This window comes from Mytilus edulis, chromosome 5, assembly GCF_963676685.1.
Source record: "Mytilus edulis chromosome 5, xbMytEdul2.2, whole genome shotgun sequence".
Lineage (NCBI taxonomy): Eukaryota > Metazoa > Mollusca > Bivalvia > Mytilida > Mytilidae > Mytilus > Mytilus edulis.
Genome location: NC_092348.1, coordinates 34,109,656 through 34,123,524, shown reverse-complemented (window position 1 = coordinate 34,123,524; position 13,869 = coordinate 34,109,656). Strand labels below are relative to the sequence as shown.

Here is a 13,869-nt window from a genome sequence, read left to right as displayed (position 1 = left end):
AAAATGTGTTCATAATATGTAAAAGTGTTCACTGTAATTCACATTTCTTTTTCTTCAGGGAAAACTACTAGTAAATGCTCCCCCCAAATTGTCCCACATTATACAACATGTACATGAGTTTAAAATGTTACAGTGCAGAAACTATAACCAGCAGTATTGGAGAATTCTTGTGATTTTAGAAACTAATTGATACAAAATTGATGGGTTTCTGTGAAGAGATCATTTTAAGTTGAAATAGCCAGACATCTAAAATGTCATCTATGTCTTGGAGATATTCACTTCTGATAATTATGTCTTTTTCTCTGAATTGTCAGTTTAGGCGTCTCTAATCCAATTACTGAGACAAAATCGGTAACAAATGTTGCTGGTTTACATCCATAGCATAGATCAATAACGGATATTCTCCTGGTTCTTAACACCATCATTCCTTCTACTAAAGGTGGAACAAATCAAATCGTTGAACTACACTTCTAAAGTTACACTTGTGAAAAGCCTGAAATTGCTTCAAGTTTTCTCTCCTGCTGTTTTTCTCTTTGGAAATAAAAAGAAAAGTAATCCTTGCATGTTTAATGGCAGAAAGCTAATCAGGCTAAACCTTTGAAGCAAGGCATGGAATGTTAACTAGTTGTTTGTTGACCTGTAATTAACAACTTCAAATGATGTCAAATTGTTTTTTACCTGTAATTAAGCACATCAAAGTGATGAGATAAAAGGAAGGTGTTTACCTGAAAATGACATCTGTATTAAAAGTTGCTCAAGTTGTCAGGTATATTAATAGTTAGAGGATGTGCAGAGTACTACTAATACATACCAAGTATTAATTAAACTAGGGGAAACACTTGTTTAAGGGCTTATTTCAGTAGGTAGTAGTAATAAGGATATTGTTAGGTTTTAACTAAAAAGTCGTGGGATTTCATAAAAATAATTAATTGAAAAATATTTAAGTTTTATGATAAATCATGGAGATAGTAATTGTGACCGTTACTAGCCCTATGAACTATTGCAGACTTGTTTCAACCATTCTCTTACGAGGTTAAGTTCTGGTTACTGTAAACCAACTAATTTTCGCGAGCGATTTATTTTCGCGACTTTCCCGTGTAGAAAAATATCGCGAAGTTAAATCGTCGCGAATATGTAAAACTTGGATCCTTCTGTATTTAACAACATCAAGTTAATTAGAAAACCGCGAAATGGACTCGAAAGGGCTAAACGCGAAATAAAGTATCCGCGAAAATAAGTTGGTTTACAGTATAAGAATGGACTAATGTCTACAAATCTCGTAATCTGAATAATATATATATATTTTGAGTTATAATATTATGTCAGTTAGAAAAGAGAAAAGACAGTTTGGTAAATGTACAAAATGTAGCTACTTCGGTGACTCTGATGTTCAGTTTTAAATTGAGAAAGAAAATGGTAATTAACATCCTTGGCTATCCAATGTTTGGGTTTTAAGCGTTCCTCACTGCATGATGATGAGGGTAAATTTTTGAAAAAAGACTTCTGACGCACAATATTTTTAGTGTTATTTTCTTTGTACTCAGTAACTGTTATACTCCTCTAAAGGACCCAATTGAACCCAAAGTTGTCTGCAATTTATCTACAAAGTCAAATAACTTAACAGTTCATTGAAATTTGAATTCAGTTCATTAATTAGACATTATGATGAATGCAAGGTTTTAACTGTTTTATGCATGTATGACATAAAATCCATGGATAATTGGCGGGTCCATTCACCTGGATGTTCTTGAAACCATCAGGCCATTTATGATGTACTCCATGAACACAGGGCATTGTTCTGTACTATCTGATTGTATCTACAGTAATGTGTTTTCTGATATAAATGTTTTACTTTTAGTTATACAAACACATTTATTTTGTCTGTGTTATCTTGTTTACCTTCTCATTACATTATCTTACTCAAGATAAAACCAAGTTTCTAACATACCTTGAATGAAAGCATTAAGCCACCTTGAAGTAAACAGTATTTTTGGCACAGATATAAAGTTATGAGTGATGGTCATTGTACTTGTTTTACAAATGTACTTTGGACTATGGTGCATTGTACTAAGATGCCTCCCTGTGTATATCAGAATTCTTGTAACATCCCTCAGGTCTTTCTTCTTTGAACCTAATGTCCTTGGCAGATTATACACTTCTTAAAAGTATCTAAACATAGGGAATATTAGTACAAGTTTACTTAATTTGAGACAACAAATCCATATTTCTTATTATATTACTGCTCATTATATATTCTATTTTCAATTAGCTGGATTTGCAGGTCAAAATGCTTGGGTTATCTCCCATGTCTAAGAATTTAAATTGCTGTACATTTGTATTAGAATTATCTCCCTTTACCTTGAACTAGGACAATTTAACAGATTTTCTCTTTGATTTAAGAAAGGTGACCACAAGTTGAACTTTGCATATACTGTAGGCTGGACAGCAAATTATTTGCTCTATTGATATTTTTGAAATAAAGATTTGTATAAGGTTAGGTAAAGTGTCCACATGATAACTTTATGGTGTGTTTTCATTTTGGCACACCTGTTCAAGGTTTGAGATATTTACATATTTGTAGTAAAGATCAAAGAGATTGTATACCTGTAATTAGGATAGGTAAAGATATATCACTTGAGCCTTCAACATCTTTGACTTGTCATTACTGTCAAAATACTTACTTAATATTGTTTGTGATATTGCCTAGTTGCCACCCAGAATACATAATTTTGAAATTGTAATTTTAACTTTTAATTTATTGAAAATGTCTTTTACTGAAGTTTTCTGCTCTGGTGTTTTGTCCCTAACTCACCTAAGGTTACAATGTTTGATCAAACAAAATGTATGCACGTTAATTCACATGTTTTTGGTAAAAATTCTCATTTGTTTAAAACATAATTTATACCTGCTTCAATGCCTCATGTGAAAGGCAGTTACATAATGTGGCAGGTATGGTGCACATTTGACATATAGCTAATCAACAGTGTACAAGTACAATGTCAGAGAGTACCACTGACGACGACCCTTAAGGAGCCCTCATTTTGTAATTTTCTTTTACATAAGCTTCCTTATGTTTGATGTTAGTGATGTCAGGCTCAAAGTTAATAAATAATTTGATGTTGGCTACCTGTTTTGAAGATAAAGGAAACCACAGAAGTTCTCTCTATACATATGGAAATGGTACAAAACCACAGTTTGTCATTCAAGCTCATTTATCATTCAAGATGAGTCACTTGTAAACAGAATTCTGGGCAGTAGCAATGGCTATATTACTTCTTTCCTAGCTTGATTATTTTTCTCATGTTTTGAAAGATTGAAAGGGGTAATTCATTTCACAAATGACAGAGACTGTGGATAATGATATCTAAGGAAAAAGAAAGGTGTGTAAGCATGCTGGTACCATTAATATAAACTTTGCTTCTGGTACCTATGAAAAAACTCTGAAAAATTACACTCAGCCTGGTGTTGACTGAAGTCATTTGAAAAACCTGTGTTGGACCTCTAACTGTAATTTTTCAAATAACTCCAGAATTTCTATGGAGCTGTCCAGAATGATTAATTTCATTTGGGGGATGAGTTAAGTTGGTCAGCTATTGAAGTATCAACTGAGGTGATTTGTGTGGAATATTAATGCAGTCTCAGGGGGTACCAGTTGAATGACAGTAATTTTGCCATCTGTCTAACTAAGGATTTTCCACAGCTAAAGGAATATATATATATAAACTATATTTATTTACACTCAGTAAGTCTTGGGTCTTTTTTAGATAATCTGTAATGACATGGGAGGAGACTGCTGATTACCTGTTTTATGTAGAGGTTTTATGCAGCTTCTTCACCATAATTAGTAAACTTATCTATATAGGGACAATTCTTGACCCTTCTCTATAAACTATATTTGCATAACATAGGTGGATCCAGGGGGAGGGGGGCAGGGCTGGCATCTCTTTTGTCAGAAAAATTTGGTTGATTATATAGGGAATCACTGAAGCATGACATTACTGTGTCTAACCTGGTCACCTACTTGGGTATGTATCCAAAATTATCTATATTATTATACAAATCATACAAATTATGCCGATATTTTCTGAAATTTCATTAACTTTTAAAACATCTCCATTTTTGTGTAAAGTTATTATTATCAGATAGAAATATTGACAATAAGATAACACTTTTCCTGACATCACCTGACATATCACCTGTTATAGCAGTTCTGTATTAAGTAATATTTCCATCATAATGTATTGGAATATTTACCTGAGTGCTGTAAACTTGATAAAATACAAAATCGTTAAAGGGATACTATAGTAATGAGAGTAGAATATTTACAGGCAATTTGTAAAATCTTAATGGATATGGAAATAGAAACTAATTTACATAAAACTTTGAAAAAAAAATATTTTGTAAAAATTACTATACCTTTATGTTAAGTGGTTGTTGAGTGGGTATTTATAAAAATTCTAACACACCATTGTTAAAATGCTATTCTGTTTAAACTAAAATGCAGCTGTGCAATAAGGAAATGGGTTCTCGATTAAAGAGAAAATGTAAAATTAAAATTTCGCATTATAGAAAGAAATCGGCTTAAAGGTACATCACTTTAATAAGATCAATTGGTGTTTTTCCCTAAACATGTACACGATCTGTTTTACTTTTTTTGCCAGATTCCATGAAATAAAGTTTTTGCTTTCTAAAAAACCAGGCTCCTATAATGTGTTTTTTTTAAGTACATTTTTATCTGTCATCCCCTATATTTTCTAGTTGTTCCTCCCTTTTTGACAGGAATCTGGATCTGCCACTCTCCAGGAGTATTTACATAATTACTGTTTCCACTTACTCTTGTAAGATTATTTGGGCATCCAGTATCAAGTGATGACAGACTATTTATCAAAAGATCTATGTAAATCTGATTCAGAAACATTACATGGTTGTTAGTTTAGATTTAATGGGGCAGGTGACATCAAAGAGAGGCTGATCCTGGTACACCTTTATTAACCTTAAGTCACAGGTGTCAAATATGTTTGTTGTGGGAATCTTGAGAGATCAAATATAGGAATAGTCAGGACATATTATGAATATGAAGGATTCATAATAGCATGTAAATTTTGGTACATTATTCAAGACCATTCATCAAGGTTATATTTATATAGTATAACCGATCGAATCTTAAGAATGGAAAGCTTATTTGCTGGGTGGGGTGTGCATGATATTTATTAAAATTGTATTGAAAGAAGAAATATGTTGTTGGTAATAATGAAGAAGAGGTTATAGGGTCGATGGACCTGCACCATCTTAGGAAGACTGCATCTGATATATTTGATAGAATTGATTGAATTTTGGTGTTTTAAATGCCAATTTCAGAACTCTTATGACTATCATGGAGCCATGAGCTCATATTGATTGATAAATCTGGAGGACTTGGAGAGAACCACCTACCTTTGAAAAGTAATAGAAAAATCCATTTGGAAAAAGAATATGCTGACTTGGCAAAATTTAATTCGGTGAAATTTTCCAAGTATACACTTTAAACAATTTACCACACAACAATAGTTTAGAATAAGGTTTTAAAAGTTTTACTCCTTCGCTCACTCATTAAAATAGATATGCAGATTAAATAGCTGAATAGTGCCACCCTGCACTCACTCACTATTATTAACTTTTGTACTCTCATCTCTGATTTTTTTCAACTAAATAATACACTAGTATTTATTATTGGTAAAAAAAGCAGGTCAAAATTCTAGTTTTATATATATACTACTAGATCAGTTTGTAAATATTGATTATGCAAAATAAGTTTTTAGTAAGGAAGCTTTTCAATAAATGTCTGTTGACAGCTTTTGATGGTATAAAAAATAATCAGAAAATTTGTAATTAAACTTTATATATATCTTTTATAATCTTGAACATTAAATTATTTAAATGTGGGTGAATAGATCTTTTATTTAACACAGCGTTTGTTTGTGGATGAATATAATACTGAAGCGAAGGCTGATCAATTTTTGTGGAAGGTTTAAATATGAATGAAGTAATAATTTGGTCATTCACTTTTATCAACAATTTTATCTCAGGTTGTTCAACAAATTTGACCTGAATATTTTAAATAATTGTATACCTTGTGTAAATAAGAAAGTTGTTTACAATTTTACTATTGAAGGTAACTACTAGTATACTGATGTCAATTTCTAAGGTTCAGATTTGTTCCTGGAAGATATTATCTATAAGATTATAGAAGAATTCTATTTTTTGTAATATATTTTTATTCTATTTTAATATAGGACCTTTGATTTTCAATGGATATATTTGTCCAATATGGAACCACCTTTTCTGAAATAATTACAAATTTCTTGGACTTTGACCACAATTGTAATCTTCTTTGGGACTCAGAGTCCAAAGTTGGAAAGTGTCCTCAGAGTGTCAGCTATGTTGAGCAATAAAGATCTTGGCTGGATAACTGTAAACTAATGTAATGTATGTATACTTACATAAGTTTAAGTCACTAGTCTTTTTTCAGGCCTTTTATGCTAAGCTTGATGTGCGGTGTGAGCCAAGGCTCTGTGTTGGAGACTGACCTATAATGGTTTTCTTTTACAAATTGTGACTTGGATGGAGATTTAGTTATCTCATTGGCACCCATACCACATCTCCGGATATCTATTTATTTCCGATTATCTGTTCTAGCCAATTTTGCAGAGACCTTACCTTCCATAGGTCTCTGTCCTGCAATAAAGAGAACATTCAAGTTTGACATATTTATGTATTCACTCAAATTAATTTCTACTAGCAGAAAGTCATCAAAATAAATTGATTTAATAAAAAATTGGTTGCAGTATCACAGAAATGCTTAAAAACAACAGTTATTCAACAATGACTTAAGTCAAGAGTGGATAGAATTTAGATAAAAAACATAATTGCAAATTGCAAATTGAGGACTCTTTGCAACCTAAAAATAGATCAAATAGAAAAAATTTCTACAGAATGGAATAAGAGTAATGGTAAATATTTGATGGTGAACTTTGGAGTCAATAACAGGGCAGACAGAATTATGTATTGCACATTAATGGAGAGTGATATGACAGTTATTATAAGTCATAATGATCAAAGCTATAGACACAGGAATGCACTTAGTAATGCAATAATACTTGAACCAAATGTTCTCTGGGTAAATGATAGCTGTGTCAGGCTAGATGCATTGAATAATCTGTTTCCTATACTTGAACCAAATGTTCTCTGGGTAAATGATAGCTGTGTCAGGCCAGATGCAAATAATAATCTGTTTCCTATACTTGAACCAAATGTTCTCTGGGTAAATGATAGCTGTGTCAGGCCATTATGCAAATAATAATCTGTTTCCTCTGTCCTTTATTGCACAAGAATGTGTTAATTGCATATGTCATGTCTGGCCTGTTTAAGGATCAAATCTTCAATGAAATATAACACTAAGGTTATGTGGAGATGGGACATGTTTCAAGAAACAGGTGTGAAATATAAAAAAGGGGGTAGAGGAGTTTGTCAGGTCCCTTGAATTTAAAGAACTTTGTTTTATCATGTCATGATCATTAACCCTGAACTATATTATTTTAAGGTCTCCCCAAGTAAGGGGACTTTTAAGCAACATGTATAGAGTTTATTCTTTTCCTCCCGTACTACATGTACCTGGTATAGACAGTGGTGATTTTTATTCTTTCAGTGAAAAGTGCTAATTGAAAAAGTGTTATTGGTTAGGTGTTTTAACCAACAGCTGACATTTCATTCAAAGAAATGTTACACATTATTAAAAATAAACGTTAGAGGTGTTACAGTAACAGTTTAAATATTTAAAAAAATATATGCTAAATATCTTTTTTCATAATTTGAGATGTTTTTTTGCGTATTATATATATTAAATCCCTGTATGATGATGTGGGTGTAAGAAATTCAATTAAATGAGATACCTTATACCCTATTATCTTCCTCATTATCTCACTTCAATATAGCTTTTTTGCCAAAATTGTTTACAAGCTTTGTTGTGATGTAGGTTTGGAGGAATGTAAATAAACAATCAATTTTCGTGAAAATAAGGAAAAACAGATGTCAAAATACTATATTTGACCTTCACCTGAGTAAAGGGGAAGTTTTGTGAATACCTGTATTATATTGCTGTACATAATCCAAGACATATTTTGGGGGTATTTTGGATTACTCTTAGTCTATTCAGGTGTAATAAGGACTAAGAAGGATCTACTACAAAGATTATCTGATTTTCTGTAGATTTATGTACCTTATAGTTTATAGTTTATTTCAAACCAAAAGCCTAAGGATTAAAGTGACACAGCAGATAAATTATAAATATCAAGAAATTAGGTGAGTTTTAAAAAAAACATTTGTTTTTAGGGAATATTTCTAAGGTAGTTAACAGTTTAGGAATTTCCTTCTGACATGAAAGAAATATTTCAACTGTAATAATAAGGGATTTGGCAAGAAACTATTTGAAGATAGATTTTTGAAAACAGCAATTAATCATCTTATGATCAGTTAGTAAGAGGGCTAAATAGTAAAATGCAATAATAAAAGAAATAGTTTGATATATGTAATGCTTAAATAAGTGTATAAAATCATACAGGTATATTGGGAAAGATTTTGCAATATAAATAAAATGTTCTTTGTGTGAGCATCAATCCAGACTTAGCACGATTAAGGGAACAAACATCTAGGTTCTCTAAATCTCAATGTATTTCTCAGATTAGTACATTTCACCTTTTTGACATCTTTAATTTCATTTTAAGTAATTTACCTTAAGTTTTGACATTTTTATTTATCTTCTATGCTGGTGGATTGTTTCATTAAAAACCTGAATCTTTTCTTTCTTGCCTTAGTAATTGATTGTATATGAATGAATACACTAAACAATTCATATGTCCCAAAGGAAGACAACTCTACTAACAATTAAAAAGGGAGATAACTAATGGAATGACAATAAATATTAGAAGCTACAAAGATGGCCATATCCGAAACATTAGTTGAAAAACACCATTCATTAACAAAATTGTATGTATGTTCAGAATTCAGACAGCTACGTAGCTGAGATCAAGACTGAACTTATTTTTGGTCAGGTTGTATGAAACAGAAGAGTTGACTAAGTTCATGCATCTATAAATGTAAACCAATACATGTATCAGATTTCAGGAGACTGAGTTCTGTACTGTAGTGTCATAATAACTTAATAACATGGAAAATGGTGTAATAATTTATAGTTAATAGGACTTTATTAAGCTATTACTGTTCACCTAAAGGTCACTTGATATCATTTTTCTGACAGAACATATACATTTTGTAATTGGTATGTAAACTAGTTAGTCAGAAACATTAAGTGCCACTTAGACTTTCGTGTTGCATATTCTCTTGGTATTTTATAGTGATAAGGAATGATGGTCTGTAATATTTTAACATGTTTTATTTCATATTTCTGAAGTAACTTGGGATTGAAGTACTTATTGCAGTGTAATCCTGAAAATAAAGAATAAAAAACCATTCAAGAACTCGGTCAGAAGAAGATGCTGAGTACATACATTGCTATAGCAGCATATAATTTAAAAATATAACAAATCAAGAAGAAGAAAAATTATGAAAGGGCCTTGAATTATACCAAATGACTTTGGAAACGTATATACTATCAGTCATGCACATACCCACATTACCTGAAAGACTGCATGTAATTTGTGAATTTCTAGTTTGAAAATTTGAGATATAAATCTTGAATAAAGTGTATTTATAGCGAGGCCAGTGGGTCTCCGATCACCCCTATAGTTTGAACTAAGCTTAAGGGCAATTGGTATCTCATCAGCATATATTCTACATCTTGCTTTATTCATATTTTCTAGATTGTAAATGCATTTTGAATATATCTATTACATGATTTGTAGATTAGAAAGATTATTTACACTAATCAGAACAAGTACCTTATTCTGTGCAATGTAAATTAATTGCTATCACATAGTGCAATGATAAAAACAGATAGGGAAACACATTTTCATGTTTTCCTATAAAAACAAGATAATTCTGACATGAAAGATATTTTATTATGGAAAAAAATGGTATAAATCTTCTTGGAGATCTGGAAAAGCAAGGAAACATTTGGAAGATTTATGAATCATTTTGAAATTTACAATGATTGATATGAATAATTGTATGAAATCAGCATCATCATATTGACATCTGATAAATCAGACTTTTAGAAAATGGAAATGTAAGGCCCTGAAGGGATAATATGTGTAATATGGAACAATTTATACTTTTTATCAAGTTGGTCTTCAGGTCAACTAGAATTGTGCATGTGTCATGGATCATTTTATATGTTTTTTTCTTAGAAAACCCCAATTCAAATGCATCTAGATTTGTTTGTAATGTCCTGGCGGTTTCTTTCAAGAATTTGTGAGCGGAAAATCAAAATGGCTGTTGTTTTTACTGTCTATAAGTATATTATAGCTGACACCATGCACTATATGTGAATACACATTCAAAATGGCTGTCCGGTTAAATGATATTTGAAGATTTGCTCAGAAGCTTTAGAAAGTTTGTTTTTACTGTAGACGGGGACAAATAGCCAAATTACATTCCATGTGCAAAAGCAGTTATTTCCACTTGTTTCTATTAAGCCAAAATTTGTGTTTTAGGTAGATTTTTAGTGACCTTCTGCTGTTGTTTTTTTCTATGGTCGGGTTGCAGTTGTCTCTTTGACACATTCCCCATTTCCATTCTCAATTTTATTTTCCTATGAATTTCAGTTAGATATATATTACTTTTATTGGTGATCTTTCAGTGCAAAATGTCATCTTCCAACTCTTCAAGTATTAAGTCCTCCAAAAGCAAAAAAATCATTTTTGACAATTTAAGGGAAAACAACATTGTTTTTATCTTCCAGTTTTTTGGGTTATTTTTACAAAAACCCGTCCTAGAAAGCTAAATGATGGGGTTTGTTGCAATGTCTGTATGATACTAAGTGCATTATCTGGTAGATATATATCTGTGATTAATATACAAAAACCTCCAGAAAGTTCAGCAATAAATGTACAACAAACTCATAGGTGAACATATGATGGCCTGACAGATATTACTTTCCAGGGTAATAAACATTGGGTTTATACAGTGCCTATGTAAGTAATGTGTATGGAGAGTAAATGAGGCTTGTGCACGTACACATACACGTACATGTAGTGGGTAGAGGCTGGATATGTGTGGTATGATCTTCCACCAAAAATACGAAAAGGGTTATTAAGTATTTTGATGTTTTGATAAATTTTGGGATAAGGGCAAGAATCTTAAAAAGTGATGACATTTGTCTCAGGATTGATTTAAAAGTACTTGGTTTAATTAACTGATGTTGAAGAGCATAAAATGTAACAAAAAAGATTGTTCAATGTTTAGGTGCTTTCACTTTTCCTGTAACTAAATTCATGCTCAATGCAATTTTATTTGTAAAAAACAACCTTTTGTCAAAGATGCATTAATTGTTCAATCACTATTCAGACTCAGACAATTGCTTTATGTACTATGCATTTAGGTAGACCCTTTACACAGAAAATGTTACTCTATCAACATTCATGTGATGAGCTCTTAACAGTTTCTCTTTGAGTGTATATTTTGTCTGAAATAGTTTTATTTATTTTCATCTCAATTCTACAATTAAGACCTGGCTTCCAGTGCCAGCAACATCCTTTTGTTTACTAAATACTTAGGATGCAGATGAGAAGCTGTTAAATCCAGCATTAAACTCTTTGAAGTTAAAGGTATCTCTGTTTTCTTACTTATCTCTGTTATGTGATATATGTAGGCACACTTTGTGGAATGTACTAAAATGTGGGCATGAATTCTAGAATGGAATGATGAAAGTGGTAATTGTGTATAAGTGGTAGCCATTTTGTCATTTCATGCTTGAAAATAAACAAGTTCATTTGTAACCCTTATTGAAAATATTTGATAATTTGAACTATGCTTGTATATCTTTAATCAGTTTATTTTAGACTATACAATTTAGATATAGCAAAATATAAATTTGAAAGATAGTTCAGTATTTTGAAAACTTGCCTTGAAATCAGATAAAGAATATTCTCATCGTGAATACCTGTCCTCACAGTTATTAAATTACAACTGTTCAAACTATTTGAAAGCTTATCCCCTCTTTTACAGACCTGATGTTAAGAAGAGGGTGTTGACAGGGAGGTCTCTGATTCCCAATTCCCACCCCCTCATTACCATGTTCCCTTACCCCAGACTGTCCACCCCCTTTAAGAATGTACCCCTTCAACGCATTATATCTTCTGATGACGTATATCCTCCATTTTAGTGTATGCTTTTTTTTGGGTGGCCATGTGACTATCTGTATAACAATAGACAGGCAATTAACACAATCATTTGTTTATGTAATGTGGAATGCTTTATGAAATATGTAATATGTTTTGATAATTATACCTTCAAATAAACATCCAGTTATCATGTGTTCATGCAGTACAACGCCTTGATCACGTTTTCTTAACTAAGGTTTGTTTAGTGTTTGTGGAGTATTTTTTTCGTAGATGTTTTTCGTAGGTTAAAGCTTTGTTTAGAGATTTTTGGCATTGTTTGAGTATTGGATGGAGTAAGTGTGTGAGTCTGACAGAAGGAAGGGTATGGACATATAAGGTAATTTCAAAGGTCATTGATTTTATTTCATGAATTAGGTGCAAGTGTAAAAAGAGGAAGAATGCCTGTTTTACCAGTGATGATCGAGCACTGACCACAATGACACAATTGCTTTAATTCAATAATATCGATCATGCTTTTGGGGCTCAAATGATGATAACAGCTTTATTATTTGAGACAATGATTTTAAAAGTTTAACTAGCTTATATATATATATATACGCACTGCATGAATGCTGGTTGATAATGTTTTGACAATCTGACTACATAGTTACATGGGATCAAATAATCCAGCATGTTAATTTGCTACTGCCAAGTGTTATCATGTTTAATGGGATAATTTTATGATCATGCTTTAACCTTTTTTATTTATCCATTATTTTCTTATGAAAATTAACAGTAGTTCATTTAAATTAATTATATATATTACCTATTTAATTTTGAAATATGGTTATCAGATGAATATAAGTAGGTTGGATTACATATCTGTATTATTTATTCCATAGAGTCTGTATATATTTGTCTAGATATTGCCAATTAGTTAATACAAGGCAGAAAATATGAATTATAGATATATGATTAAGTCTTGAGGGAATTCTTTGCTTACTTAATGGGGTATGCCTAATTTTTTTATTGCCAGTTGTATCATTTTTAAAGGTTTTTGAGTTATAGTTATGAATACTTATTAGTATAGAACAATATTTTTCATGTAGTTCTAAAGAACTTGGAAGTACTTCAAATGTCCATGAAAATATGTCCTTGATCCATGTATGTAGTCTAATGAAAGTTCTAATTTTGTAGTTATACCCTCTGCTGTGAGTTAGAAAAGAGAGGGGTACACTGCTACCCCTGTGAAAATGTTCTAGAACAGATATTTAGTTCTTGAACTTGATAGAACTTTTCTAGGTCCTAGAAAAGTCTTGAACACTATAAGAACAGTTCTTGAATTCCTTGCAGGAGTAATTAAGTCACCCTCTGACCATCAGAAGAAAGCAGTAATTTCTTTCCTCAAATTTCACAGATTGTAAGCTCGATTTTACTTCTTTTAGTTGCTCTTTCTTGGTATGAGTACCAAAGAGTTAGTGTTGAAAAATTATATACTAGGACTAATACAGGATGTTCACTTCCGGTTTTTAATTTTCTTAAAATCATTTAATAAAAGTGTTATGAACTGGCTGTTTCTCAATCAGCTATATTGGCCCTCGACTCTTCCAGTTTC

The 13,869-nt window shown here is 31.5% G+C and overlaps 1 protein-coding gene across 6 annotated transcripts in view; it reads left to right on the top strand.

The window, feature by feature from the left end:
• Window positions 1-13,869, top strand: part of LOC139523508 (protein naked cuticle homolog 2-like) — a 67,410-nt gene that overhangs the window by 28,121 nt on the left and 25,420 nt on the right. Inside the window, exon 1 of one of the 6 annotated variants that reach the window (XM_071317572.1) lies at window positions 7,978-8,337. The exons of 3 other annotated variants lie outside the window; for them this stretch is intronic. The gene's annotated coding sequence lies outside the window, so the exon portion shown is untranslated. Of the gene's footprint in view, window positions 1-7,977; window positions 8,338-12,423; window positions 12,652-13,869 lie in introns of those variants that run through there. 2 more of the 6 variants (XM_071317573.1, XM_071317570.1) reach the window with 2 other exon arrangements.